Raw genomic sequence first — 13,902 nt, 5'->3', positions numbered from 1 at the left:
TCCAAAAAAAAAAAAATGAAATAAGGATCTTGAATAGATATCTGCACTCCCGTGTTAACTGCAGCATTGCTCACAATAGGCAAGAGATGAAAGGACCTAAATGTTCATTGATGAATGAATGGATAAAGAAAATGTGGCATTTACATACAGTGGGACAGTATACAGCCTTACAAATAGAAGGAAATCCTGTCATATGCTACAATATGGATGAACACTGACAATATCATGCTAAGTGAAATAAGCCAATCACAAAAGGACAAATATTTTATGACTTCTCTTATACTAGGTATCTAAAGTCTCAAATTCTTATAAATAGAAAGTGGAATTAGTGCTCGCTAAGGGTTGGGGATAGCAGGAAATGAAGAGTTGCTATTCAATGGGTATACAGTTTTAGTTACAAAAGATGAAAACATTCTAGAGATCTGCCATACAAATATGTGCATAAAATTAACAATAATGTAATGTACACATAAACATTTGTATATTTCATGTTACATGTTTTTGCCACAATTAAAACAATTTTAAGAGATATTTTAAACTCATGAATAATTAAACATTACTATATAATATTATTTAAAACTATGTAATAAGAGGTATTGTAAGACAGTATACATACAGTGATATGGGAGAATAGAGCAGGGACACTTAGCTAACGTCCAATGGCTATCAGGATCACCTGGAAATGTCTTCTAGAACTGATAACAAAGCCAGGGATGAAATACGAATGGTTCTTTGCACATAAACATGCAAGTTTGGAAGATGAGATGGCATTTCACTCAAAAGGAAGAGCATGTGAGAAAGGTTTAGGGCGACAGAAAGCACACTTTATTTATATAGTGAGGGTAGGGGAATTGAGGAAGTAGGGAGAAGAAAATAAAAAGGAAAATGTGAAAAGCTGTAAACAGAGTCCGTATCATGTAGAGACTAGAAAGATATTTAAAGAGTTTGGTCTCTCAAGCATTCACCTAACAGACTAACTTTCATATTTGTTTTATTCACACCCTGTACCATACGTTCCTATATGTAAACATCACATACAGTATGTTGCATGCATTAGGTATTTAATACATATGCATTAAAAGATGATAAAGCAGTGGAAATGGAAATAATCAGATTATATGTTATTAATAGAAAGTTCTATTTACATTTCACAGAAGAGATTGTAGAAAGCTCTCATAATATTAACTGAATTATCTTTATACTTGTACCTGAAAAGACCAACCAGGGTGCCATATATATTCATCAAACATACTACACAACTGTTAAGGATAGTGTATCTATCTATGCCTGCAGCAAAATTGTGTATGCATGTGTATACAAAATCTGTTTACGATATTACCATGAAAAGTATTTTAATGACCTATATTTTCCTTTGTTACAATTTTATTCTCAATTCCAAGATGTGTTTAACACTCTTTATATAAGGTCATTAGTGAATTTGGGCAAAAAGAGTAAATGTGCACCCTCAGCATATTCCTAGTGACTTCTTATATAAAAAGTTTGGGTGCTAATGATATATCAACAAGGCAGAGTACATCAGTAAAACGAAATATCCTTTAGACTGGGAACAGAAGTTCCCACAAAGGCATAGACTGCATTAACAGTTGGATAGGCATTAGCCATGACATGTTTGTCCTTGATGTTCAAAGATAATAGCCACTGGGTGGGTTTCTCTCAATGTGTGCACATATTTGGAAAACCTAAAGTGTATGACCAGCTGCTCACAGGTGAAAGCTCTGTTGTGCCTTTCATTTTTGGCAGCTCGAGTCCTTTGACTCATGCCCTACATATGCCATTGCTTGGGAAAACGTACAGAATCTCCTATTGTTTTACACCAATCCAATTGACTTGCTGCTGTTTCCTCGCTACTGCACAGCTGTGCCAAAGGGCTTGCATGCTGCCTCAGGAGGTGCAACTATAAGCTTAATAGCAGAACATTTTTAAGTAGAGCATTAATTGTGACTTTCAGAGAAGCTGTTTAAGAGCCAGAGCATACATGACTGGAAGGAATTACAAATTTTAAGCAAAGCCTTTTATTTTATAAATGAGAAAATATAAGTTTATAGAATTTAAATTCATGCCCCAAATTCTACATTTATTAGTAACAAGGCTGGTGTCCATTTCAACGTATAATGCCATTATTAGAACAGTCCATTGACAACAGCATTCTTTCTTTCCTTTTCTTTTTTCTCCCTTTATGCTTTCTTTTCTTCTTTCCTTTCTTCCTGTCTTCTTTCCTTTTAGATGACCACTTAGTTATTAATTCGTTTATTCATAATTTAGTGCTCATTTCTAATGATATAAAATGTTATAACCACAGCTATAAAAACAATAGCTAAGGCTTCAGAAACAAGATGGTATAGGTTCATTTTACCCTATTCCTTCTCTTTACATACAACATACTCCAGAAAATACTTAATAGACACGAGTAAGAGGACTCTGAGTGTTGAAAAGGTGGCAGACAGGCTAGAGAGTATAGAACTTGAGAAATAACAATGTGATAAGTTCCCTGGGTTTTGTTTCTATCTCTCATATACCCGTTACTGGAAACCTGCACCAAGGAACCACTAACAGGCATAATAGAAAAAAAGAAGGAGAAAAAAAAAGAAAAGAAAAAAGGAAAAACCTGCTCTTTCTGACCAAAGGTCTGGGAAAGTAGAAGCCCAACAGGTCTAGTGGGGAGCCCCAAGCATTTTTTTCCACAAAAGAGGCCTCTTTTGATGATCCAATTTACTAGCAGCAAAGATGCCTCAGCCATCCCAGCCTCTGCTCCACAACTCAGGCCAGGTGGGTGGTATGATATGGCAGCCAGAGAAGCAAAGCCCTCGCTATTCTATCCCCCATTCTAGAACCAGTCCCATCTGCTCACAGCTACAACAGTAGCAAAGCCCTGTGCCTCCCTGGCTTCTACCCAGGGGCATAAGACAAGGCCCAGTGGCTTCTAGCTTCCCAACAGAAGATTGCCAGTGACCTCACAGATGGCACCAGTAGGGATTGAGCAGAAAGAGCTCCAACAGCACCAGAAAAATAAAGCAGACAAGAAAAACATTGCAAGGGTCAAAAACTAAACTTTATGGGAATTAAAGCTCACAGAAGTAGATTATACCAAAAATCAGGAAAATCACAATTTAATGAGAGAAGACAATTAACAAATACCAATATGGAAATGAAGTTATCTGACAAGAATTTAAAGCAACTATCTATCATAAAAATGCTTTAGAAATTAACTATGAATTCTCTTGAAACACATGAAAACAGAAAATCTCAGCAAAATAGAATTTATATAAAATAACAAAATGGATAACAATACATATGCATACACATATATTAATATATATGTGTGTGTGAAATATATATATATATATATATACATATATATATATATATATGAGCCTCAACATTTACCTCATACTACACTCAAAAGTACACTTGAAATTGATCATAAATACAAACCAAGGAGTAGGAAAAAACTTTTTGGCAGAAACGTTTGAGAAAAACCTTTGTGTCTTTGGCTTAGACAAATATTTCTGAGATGATATACGTATAAAAATACAAATCATAAAAGAAAACTTCGATATATTGCACTATATATTTTTTTAATTTGGTTTTTGTAGTACACTTTTCAATAATGGAAAATGTTAGTAACAGATGAAAAAATTTTTGCAAAACATACATCTGACAAGGGTCTTATGTCCAGAATATATGAAGAACATATACCTTGATGATAGAACATCAAACCTCATTTTAAAAAATGGACAAAAGTTTTGATCAGATATTTTCAAAGAAGGTTCTATTTATGTATTTCAGATATCTTTAATAGTCCCTAAATTCCCTAAATCATCATGCGAAGATTGTTCCCTCAGTAAGACCTATAATTAGATAGATGTCCTAACTAGCTCTTAGAAAAACACAAATCATTTATATAATTAGGAAAGATGCTTAATCTCAGCAGAAACTCAAGTAAATATAATTTTACAGGTACAATAATTTAGAGGAATTTTACTGAGTAGAGGAATTTTTGATTTAAAATTTTAATACAGACAAGTACCTTTGTATACTTTGATTAAAAAAATATATCTAGATATTTAAAACTGCCAAAAGAACTGATGAAAAATACCAGAATAATGCTACTTTTAAAATAGCACAGTACATATTTGTGACAATGAAATAATGAAAACCAATATTGTAATCACCATGATTTTTTTTTAAGTTTTATGTACCTGGAAAACTAAAATAACTTTCCAAATCATATTGGTGTTGGACACAGGGTGTTTATATAGAGAGACATGGAAGGGGAAAAGGCTAACAAATGACTTTTTATTTTTAATGCACTTTATTAATATTTAAAAGGAAATATTATATAAAGTTACCTGAGTATTTATGACTTATTTTTTTCATAATCATTTTCAAACAAAAATTTTCAAAGTGACTTCTACAGTAATATTGCAATATTATAAAGTAGATAGATACATGTTGGATGGCAGAAAATCCCCAGATTATGTTCTCGTTCTTTCCCTTGCTTTTCCAAGCTGCTCACTTTGTATACCTATGAAATACTAGCTATCTTTGGGCGAATCTTGATAGCTATTGCATGGTAAAAGCAAATCAATTTTGTGCATACCTTAGGCTATGAAGAGTAAAAGATAACTCTACTTTAACAGTTAAAAAAGAGTTTTATAGATAGGGCGAAAACTATCTCCCTTAAAAATTAGATTGAAGCAATAGAAACAATCGAAACATGATTGTAAGTGTAGCAGATACATAAAAATGAGTTTGAAACTTAAAAATAATCCCTTTAGCTTGCAGGGTCTCATTGCGATGTTTTGGTTCATTACTGTCATAAAACAAAGAGTAAGAAGCTGTAAAGTTAGATCGTGATTAGAAAAGATTCAAAGGCTTTCATGGGCATTTGCTCCCAGTGAGATACCCTTTCTCATGAGGGTCTTGCAATTTAGTTCAGATGGTCCGTGTCCAAATTGCACGGATGCTGAGCATTGTTAGAGGAATGACAGGCTAAAAGAGGGAATTGAACAGTGTATAAGTCGGAATCTATCCATCTGGAACTAGCAAGCCAAGGCAAGAATTGCTTTATGATCTGCAATTTAAATGCTAGACAACAAGATCCTTCCTAAAACAAAATGTAGTATCATGATCTCAAAGTAACAAAAAACATGGCTGTAGTTAACACCATTCACTGACTCTCAGAATCATAGTTCATGGAAGAATAGTGATAGCTTTCTGAGCTAAATGTTAGGCCCCTGGAATTAGATTGTTAAGCCGCTGGAATGGGCTATTTGGTATTTAATTGTTAAATACAATGGTATTTAATTGTTTTGGTGAAACCCCAAATTAGAGTTTTAAGTTTATTGACCAAGTTGACATTGAAACATGAATAGGATACTATGAAAAGTAAAGATTGTAAATCATACTAAACATTAATGCAACTGGAAGAGATAGGTTAATGGAAAATTCGTCTATTTCATATTGTATACTTTTAAGCATTTACTAAATTCTTATACAAAATATTATCCTTAAATCATTTCTGTAGTTATTCCTGTTCTGCCTACATTTAAATATGACTCCCAAAAGGAGTTGATGGAAGCAGAAATTAAAATGTTAATAACATCTACTATGTGTCAAACATAAGTTGAGACATTTTTCAAAAATTACCTTTTATGTTTTCCACAAAAAGCATTCTCAACATTAGTATCCTTATCTAATAAATGGCAGAATTGAATTCTTATTCAATTGTTTAAGGTTACAAATGTACTCAGTAGTTGAACTGCAATTAAACTTGTATTTATGTTATTCCAAAGATCATGTTCTTTGTGTTTTGCCATGAACTGTGCTGTAAGAAATCTGATTATATTTATTTTCATGGGGCAACTCATTTCCTCTGATGAAATATGCCTCTCTTAGTCAAAGTTGGGCTTTCATCACCTGGAATGAACTCTATATCACTCACTTTCCCTGTAAAACAAATATAGAAAATATGGTGGAAGATGTAAAATGTTGAAAATGCTAGCTAGTGGAGTGCTGTGATTGAAGGATTTTTTTTTTAATTTTATTACATCATATTACAGGGGTACAATTGTTTAGATGACATATATTGCCTTTGCCCCACCTGAGTCAGAGCCTTAAGCATGTCGATCGCCCAGATGGTACAGACTGCACCCATTAGATGTGAAAATACTCATCCCTTTCTCCCCCCTCCCACCTGCCCGACACCCGATGAATGTTACTGCTATATGTCTATTTGAGACATGCCCTCTCTCAACTATTTTAGTATTTGAAATTCTCAACAAAGTTTTTTAAGATTTCAGAAACCAAGTATAAGAAATATATATTAATATTTTGGAAGTAAAGCACCACTACTGCATATGGGTAGAACAGACACACACAAAAAAACCCACAAAGCTTATTCAAATCAATTTTTAAAACATTTCTTGAGTAGAAGGTAGAGAGTTAGATGGTGATGACACAAGAAAAATGGCCTTTGACAACTGAGTTTTATTGCTAAAAACCTCTTAGGTCTAATTCCAATTGGCACATGTAATAGAGCAAACTTTGGTGTCAGACAGATTTGTTTCAGATTTAGATTTGGCACTTAACTAGCTCTGTGGCTTTGATTATTTAGTTTCGTGAGTTTCTGTTTCTTTTCTATTAATTTGGAATACTAAAAGTCAATTCAGAGTTTCTTTGTGGCAATTAATAGAGAAGCTATGAATTTTTTAAAAAATCTAATATAGTCCCTTTGTATTAATAAATGTGAATTTTGGTCATGTAGTTTATAATTTCCACAGATACCAGGTTTAAGGAGGAACTGGTCCATTTTCTTTTCTAATTTCAAAACATGTATCTTAGTTTTGAACTAGCTGTTGCCTTTCTCAAAGTTTTAAAATTGGCTCCTGATATTCACACAGAGGACAGTTTTACTTACATGTTTATGAAGGAAAAAATTTCCTAATTGTGTCAGAGAAAATTATTTAGCTTTTCAATATAATCTTACTCTGTCCTAATAACTAAGTATTTAACCTTTATGCCTACTTCCTTTTAAAAAAGCTGAGGTCACTGTTTCAAATTCTTTGAGTATAATTTTTTTTTTCTAGAAATCTAACTGGTCCACCTCTATATTTGTATCTAAGATACTTAAGTGGAGAAATCAGAGCTTAACAGCCTAATGTTCAGTCTCACTAGTTCCAGAGAATTGCTGGGTAATAGGTGGTTCAGTGCCTCATGCAGTAAGAATATTGTCTTTAAAAATTATTGGCAGCTAAGCTTTGAAATACCATATAGTAGCAAAAATGAAAATTAAAAATTAAAAAAAACAGAAAAACAAGAACCATAATCTGTATCTTACAAATTAATTCAGCACAATCTCTAAAAAAACAAACAAAAAAATCCTACCATGCCTTTTGGCAGAAATTGATGAGACATTTCTAAAATGTATACAAAAATCCAAATGAGTCAGAATAGCCAAGGCATTTTTATCGAAGAAGTTGGAAAATTTACATTTCCCAATTTCTAAATGTACTATCAAGGCTCACTAATCAAAACAATGTGGCACTGCTATAACAACAGGAATGTTGATCAATGAAACAGAGTTGACAGTAAAGCAAACTAAATACACCTATGGCCAACTGATTTTTTTCAGATTAACTTTTTATCAATATATACTAATTATACATATTTATGGGTATATGTGATATTTTGATGCATGCATACAATGTGTAATGATCACATCAGAATATTTAGGATATCCATCATCTCAAACGTTTATCATTTCTTTGTGTTAAGAACATATCAAATCTTCTCTTCTAGCTATTTTGAAATATACAATAAATTATATGGCCAATTGATTTTTGACAAAAAGGGCCAAGGCAATGAAATGAGGAAAGAATAGTCTTTTGACAAGTGGTGCTACAACAATTGGATGTCCATATGTAGAAATATTAATTTAGACTCTTTCCTTATATCATACACAAAAATTAAATCAAAGTGGATCACAGATGTAAATATCAGAGCTAAAACTAAAAAAAATCTTTGAGAAAAAACATTCTATAACTTTAGTTAGGCAAAATGTTCTTAATAGTTTAAAAGACACTAAAAAATGAAAAGATAAGCCACAGACTGGGAAAAAATATTTGCAAATTATATGTCTAATAAAAACGATTTATATGTAGAATACAAATACCTCTTACAACTCAATATTAAGAAAATAAATAACCACATTTTTAAATGGGAAAAATATTTGAATAGACATTTCAATCAAGAAAAAATGCAAATAGATAATAAACATAAAAAGATGGCAATTATAATTAGAAATTAGGGGAAAACGTACATTAAGCCTATAATGACATACTACGCTACACCCACAAGAATGGTTATAATCAAAATTACTGAGCACAACACATGAAGACGTGTACAAATTGAAACCCTTGTATATTGTTGGTGGGAATATAAAATGGTGGCACCACTTTAGAAAACATCTTGCCACTTCCTTAAAAAGTCAAAACATATATTTATCTTGTGACTTAGCTACTCCATTCCTAGGTATCATATCTAGGGAAATGTAAATACATACTCACATAAAAACCTTTAAGGGAAAGTTCACAGCAGCATTATTTATAAACATCAATAACTAGAAATGATATAATTTCTATCAACTGATAAACAGATAAACTCTATGCATTATATATACACATTGGAACATATTAATCAATAAAAAGGAACAAATTATTGATAGCATGCTACAACACGAATGAACCTCAGAAACAATGAGCAAAGGGAAAGCAGCCAGATGTAAATAAAGTACATATCATATCTATCCTGAATGTCTAGAAAAGGATATAGAGACAAAAATTGTATCAGTGTTCATCTGGACCTGGGAGTAGAAATTGGGATTCACTACAAATGGCAAAATGGATCTCTTAGGGGTGATGAAAATGTCTTAAATCCAACTGCACAATTCTATAAATGTAATAAAATTACCAAATTTCATACTTATAATTGGTAATTTATAATATATAATTTATATATAAATAAAGCTGCTTTAAAAAGTATGTAAAATGAGGATCCTTTATTCCCAAAGGAGCACTGAAAACACAATAAAACTACAGGAAATCTTCATTGTTTTAGAAAAGCATTTTGCTCATCAAGAGTGTGAATCTCTATTGAATACTTTTAATTATCTTAGTGTCTGCCATATGATTAGATTACTACATAAGTACTCTAATCAGATATACAATTTGTTTTAATGCATTGAAACATCTAGACTAAAGGAATATTTACCAAGTTTGGGTTAGTTTATAAAATTTTCATCATATATTTTGTGATGCTACTTATGGAAAAATGTTTTTAAAAAGTTACTATTACCAAAATATCTCTCTTTTTTTAAAATTCAGCAGGTTAATTTCTTTAAGTTCTAAGGCCCTACTTGGAAAATATTTAAGAAATATAGAGAAAAACATGCATCAGTTAATTGTCTAATCAGTTAATTGTGAAGTAATACAAACACAGAAATATCCCTATGTTTAGGAAGGTAGAAAAGGAAAACAAGTATTTTTGAGAGTTATATGACATAGTGAATGAAATTTTATATTGTATATATTTAAGGTATACAACATGATGTTTTGACATATACATAATGAAATGATTACTACTGCAGGTACACTTTTAAGCATCCTTTCAAAATGTTTTGGCACATTTGCTTTATTTATCTAAATCATTATTGCTTTAGTCTGTAAATTAATAAATATTACAATGAAGCTACATCATACTAACATATGAAGAATTGTGAAATGGAAATTAAAAAATCAGAGATTTTAAAAAAGTCAGAGATTGTATAGGTAAAAAAGATTGGTGCTAATAGTCAAAGGGAAAATTAAATGGATATTAAAATGCTGCTTTTTAGTTAACTGTTTATGGTGTAAGAGATACATACAAATGAAGACATATGTAGAGTTGGGGGGAGAGAGAGCAAGAAAGAGAAAATGAGTATATGTATATATGAATATACTTACATATTTAATGTTTTATTCATTAGATTTCCATGACTCATTTAGATGACCTTGCCACTGGGCAGAGACGATCTGGAGAACAGCTTCAAATACTAAAACAATGCTAGGAGAGGTGAACACACCAAACAGCAGTTTATATGCAATTAAAATTGATTCTAATGACATTCTAGTATGTCATTTTTAATGTTTTATCAAATATTAGAGCCATTTTTATAGACAATTGCAAAGATATGTCTTATCTCATTACTTCTACTTCCTTAATGCTCTATGAATCTCAGATGAATTTGCCCCCATCAATCATAAAGCCTAAATATTCATCCTACCTAAATGCATTATTTCTATCTCTATTATCCATTTACAGAATCCAAAATGTTTTTGCCTTTCACTAAGGCTCCTGTAATATTATTATTTTCCAGTTGTTTTCATTTTCCCAACCACAATTCAGGCTTAGCTTTGCCATACTAAACTCTGACTTGTCAATAATTATCTAGAAACCTTCAATAGCTTTCTATTACTCTTATGAAAAAACCAGTATCCTTAAAATGGCCTACTAAGGCCTTACATAAAATTTCCCTTATACGATAATGTAGCCAAAAAAATATTATTAATTGCTCTTAGTTATAAACAAAAATATAACTCTTGTCTTCAATAAGCTTGCTGATTAAAAAAGGAGAGTTCAAATAATTCTACAAGTAGATGTAAAAATTCAAATGTGACTAGAATTACAAAGTCCATAAAGCTCTGTAAGCCTACAATAAGGTGGCTTAATATAGGTAAATAGGTAAAGAAGGCCTGACCATGTCTAAAAAATTTTAACAGAAATTTAAATAAAGATTAGGAGTTAACTAGATTTAAAAAAAAAAAAAGGCTGCTCCATCACATTCAATGCATGTTTCTCCTTGCAGTTCAGGTTTTGATTCATGTATTGTGATAGTCTGATATAAGGTGTGCAAAAATATTCATGATTAAGTTTACTTGATCAATGGACCCCTTTATCATTATGAAATCATCTTATTTCTGTTATTCTTTTGTCTGAAATATATACATTTATACTAAAATAGCCATTCCGGTATTCTTTTAATTAGTGTTAACATGGTTTTTTTTAATCCTTTTACTGTTATCTATTTGTGTCTTTATATTTAATGTACTTCTTAATATAACTGAGTTTTGCTTTGGAATCTAATCATCTCTGCATCTTAATTGTATATTTAAGACATTTACATTTAATGGTGATTACTCATATGCTTAAGTTTACATCTATCATTTTGCTACTTGTTTTCTATTCCCCTCACTTCTTTGTTCTCCTTCTCTTTTTCTGTCTTCTTTTCAATTAGTTGAATATTATTTAGATTTCAATTTATCTCCTTTATTCATTTATTAGCTATGCTTCTTTGTTGCTTTAGAAACTGCTTATATTAGTTTGCTATTGCTGTGTAACACATTAGCATAATTTAGCATCTTTTAAAAAACACATTTATTATCTCCTAGTTTCCACAGGTAAGATTTTAAGCAGTTTCCCTAGGTCAGGATTTTACATTTTGCTCAGAGTCTCACAAAGTTGCAATCAAGATATTTACTAGGCAATGTTTTTTCTGGAGGCTCAATTATGGAAGAATCTGCTTCTAAGCTTATTCAGACTGTTAGCAGAAACTTAATCCTCCTGTGGCTCTTTGACTAAGGGCAGTGCCTTCTTAATGGCTGTCAGCTATGGTTTATTTGCAAATCCTATACAGGCCACCCACAGTTCCTTGCCATGTGGTACTCACCATAGGCAGCTCATGACATGGCTGTTTGCTTCTTCAAGGCCAGGAGAATCTCTTCATGCAGTTTGCTAAGGAGAATTACATAATGAGAAATAGAGGCATTAAGAGTGACAGGCCATCTCTTCTGCCTAATGAGTAGCCTAATCAATAGAATGACAGCCCATCACCATTACTATATTCTATTGGTCACAGTTTCTATCTGCACTTAAAAGGAAAAGATCATACAAGGAAGTGACTCATTAGTAGCCATTCTACTAATTCTGTGTTGTCACCATTGCTTAAGAGATTATAATTCATAGTTTTATCAGTCTAACTTCAATTGATACACTTCATAGAAACTATGAAGACATATAATTTACTTTCATTTCTTCTGTCTTGCACTTGTGCTGCATTTTACTTTTACATATGTTATAAACCCCAAATCACATTGTTATTTTTATTTATACAGTCTATTATATTTTTCTAAAAGATTTAAGTATTAAGAAAAAATATTTACTCATGTAATTCCCACTTATGGTACATTTCACTCCTTTGTAAACATTCAGATTTCAATCTAATGTCATTTTCCTTCTGCCTGAAAGACTTCTTTTATGTTTCTGGCTGTTTTGATCTGACACTGAAAAATTCCTTCCACTTTTGTATGTCTAAAACCATCTTTAATTAACCTTCATTTTTTAATGGTTTTTGCTGGATACAGAAATCAAAGTTTACTTTTTTTATTCTAATAGTACTTTAAAGATGTTGTTCCACTGTCTTGTTGCTGGCTGTTAAACCAGAAATTTCCTGTAATCCTTTTGTTTCTCTGTATGCAACATCCCCCTCATTAACCACAACTGCTTTAGGATTTTCTCTTTATCAATGGTTTTGAGCTATGTAATTATGGTATGCCTTGGTGTAGTTTTCTTCATGTTTGCCTGGGGTTTGGAGGTTCTTAGATATGTAAATTTATAATTTTCATCAAATTTTAAATTTTTGGTCATTTATTGCTTATTATTTTTTGTCCTCTCCCTTTTCATCTCCTCCAGAGACTCCATTTTCAAGTATATTAGGCTCTTAGACGTTGTCTTACAGTTCACTGTTGATGTGCTCATGTTACTTATTTTTTTTAACATTCTGTGATTCATCTTGGATAGTTTCTAGGGCTATGTTTTCAATTTCTTTTATCTTTTATTTTGCAATGTTTAACATGCCATTAATGCAATCTAATTCCATCACATTATAGATTTAATCTCTACAAGTTTGAAGTAGGTCTTTAGTATAAGTTTCATGCTTCTGATTAATTTTAACAGCTTTTCAAACAGCAGTTTAAAGTATAAACTGAATGGCCTTTTGTATAGAATTATACAACCCTCCCTATAACCTAACTGTAGAACATTTTCATTTACTCCTTAAAAGAAACCCCATATCCATTTTGTTTCTCTAGGTTTTCCTAATCTGGGCATTTCACATAAATGTAATAATACCTCATGTGGTTTTTTTGTGGCTAGCTTCTTTCACTTAGTATATTTAATGTTTTCAAGGTTCTTTCATTCATTAATATGTGGCACCCCATTCTTTTTTTATTGCTGAATAAAACTGCATTGAATGGCTCTACATTTCTTTTTGTTCATTCACTAGTTAATGGTCATTTAAGTTGTTTATACTTTTTGGCCCTTGTGAATAATGCTGTTATGGAGATTTTTGTGTGTGTTCAAGTTTTTGTGTGCACATGTTTTCCTTTGTCTTGGATATATGTGTAGGAGTGGAATTGTGGCTCCTATAGTAACTCTATGTTTAACATTTTGAGGAACTGCTACACTGTTTTCTAAAGTAGATGCACTATTTTACATTGCCACCAGTAAGATGAAGGTCCCACGTTTTCCACATCCTTACCACCACTTATTATCTTTTGATTATAGCTCTGCTTATCTTTTTGAACATATTAGGTATAGTTACATAGTTATAATTGTTATACTCTATATAAAGAGTTATATAGATATAACCTGTTTTAGTGTTCTTTTCTGTTTATTCTAACATCTATTTCAGTTTGGATCAGCAATTGATTTTTCCTCTCATGAGTTTTCTTTTCCTCCTTTTTTTTTTTTTTTCTTTTGCAGGCTTGATAATTTTTGATTGAATGC

The 13,902-nt window shown here is 31.7% G+C and overlaps 1 long non-coding RNA gene across 3 annotated transcripts in view; it reads right to left on the bottom strand.

The window, feature by feature from the left end:
• Positions 1-13,902, bottom strand: part of LOC105870290 (uncharacterized) — a 101,136-nt gene that overhangs the window by 86,544 nt on the left and 690 nt on the right. For all 3 annotated transcript variants that reach the window (XR_012922959.1, XR_001153537.3, XR_012922958.1), the window contains exon 2: positions 11,786-11,850. This is a non-coding gene — a long non-coding RNA (uncharacterized LOC105870290). The remainder of the gene's footprint in view (positions 1-11,785; positions 11,851-13,902) is intronic.

This window comes from Microcebus murinus, chromosome 14 (assembly GCF_040939455.1).
Source record: "Microcebus murinus isolate Inina chromosome 14, M.murinus_Inina_mat1.0, whole genome shotgun sequence".
Taxonomy (NCBI): Eukaryota; Metazoa; Chordata; class Mammalia; order Primates; family Cheirogaleidae; genus Microcebus; species Microcebus murinus.
This window is presented reverse-complemented; position numbering and strand designations above follow the sequence as displayed.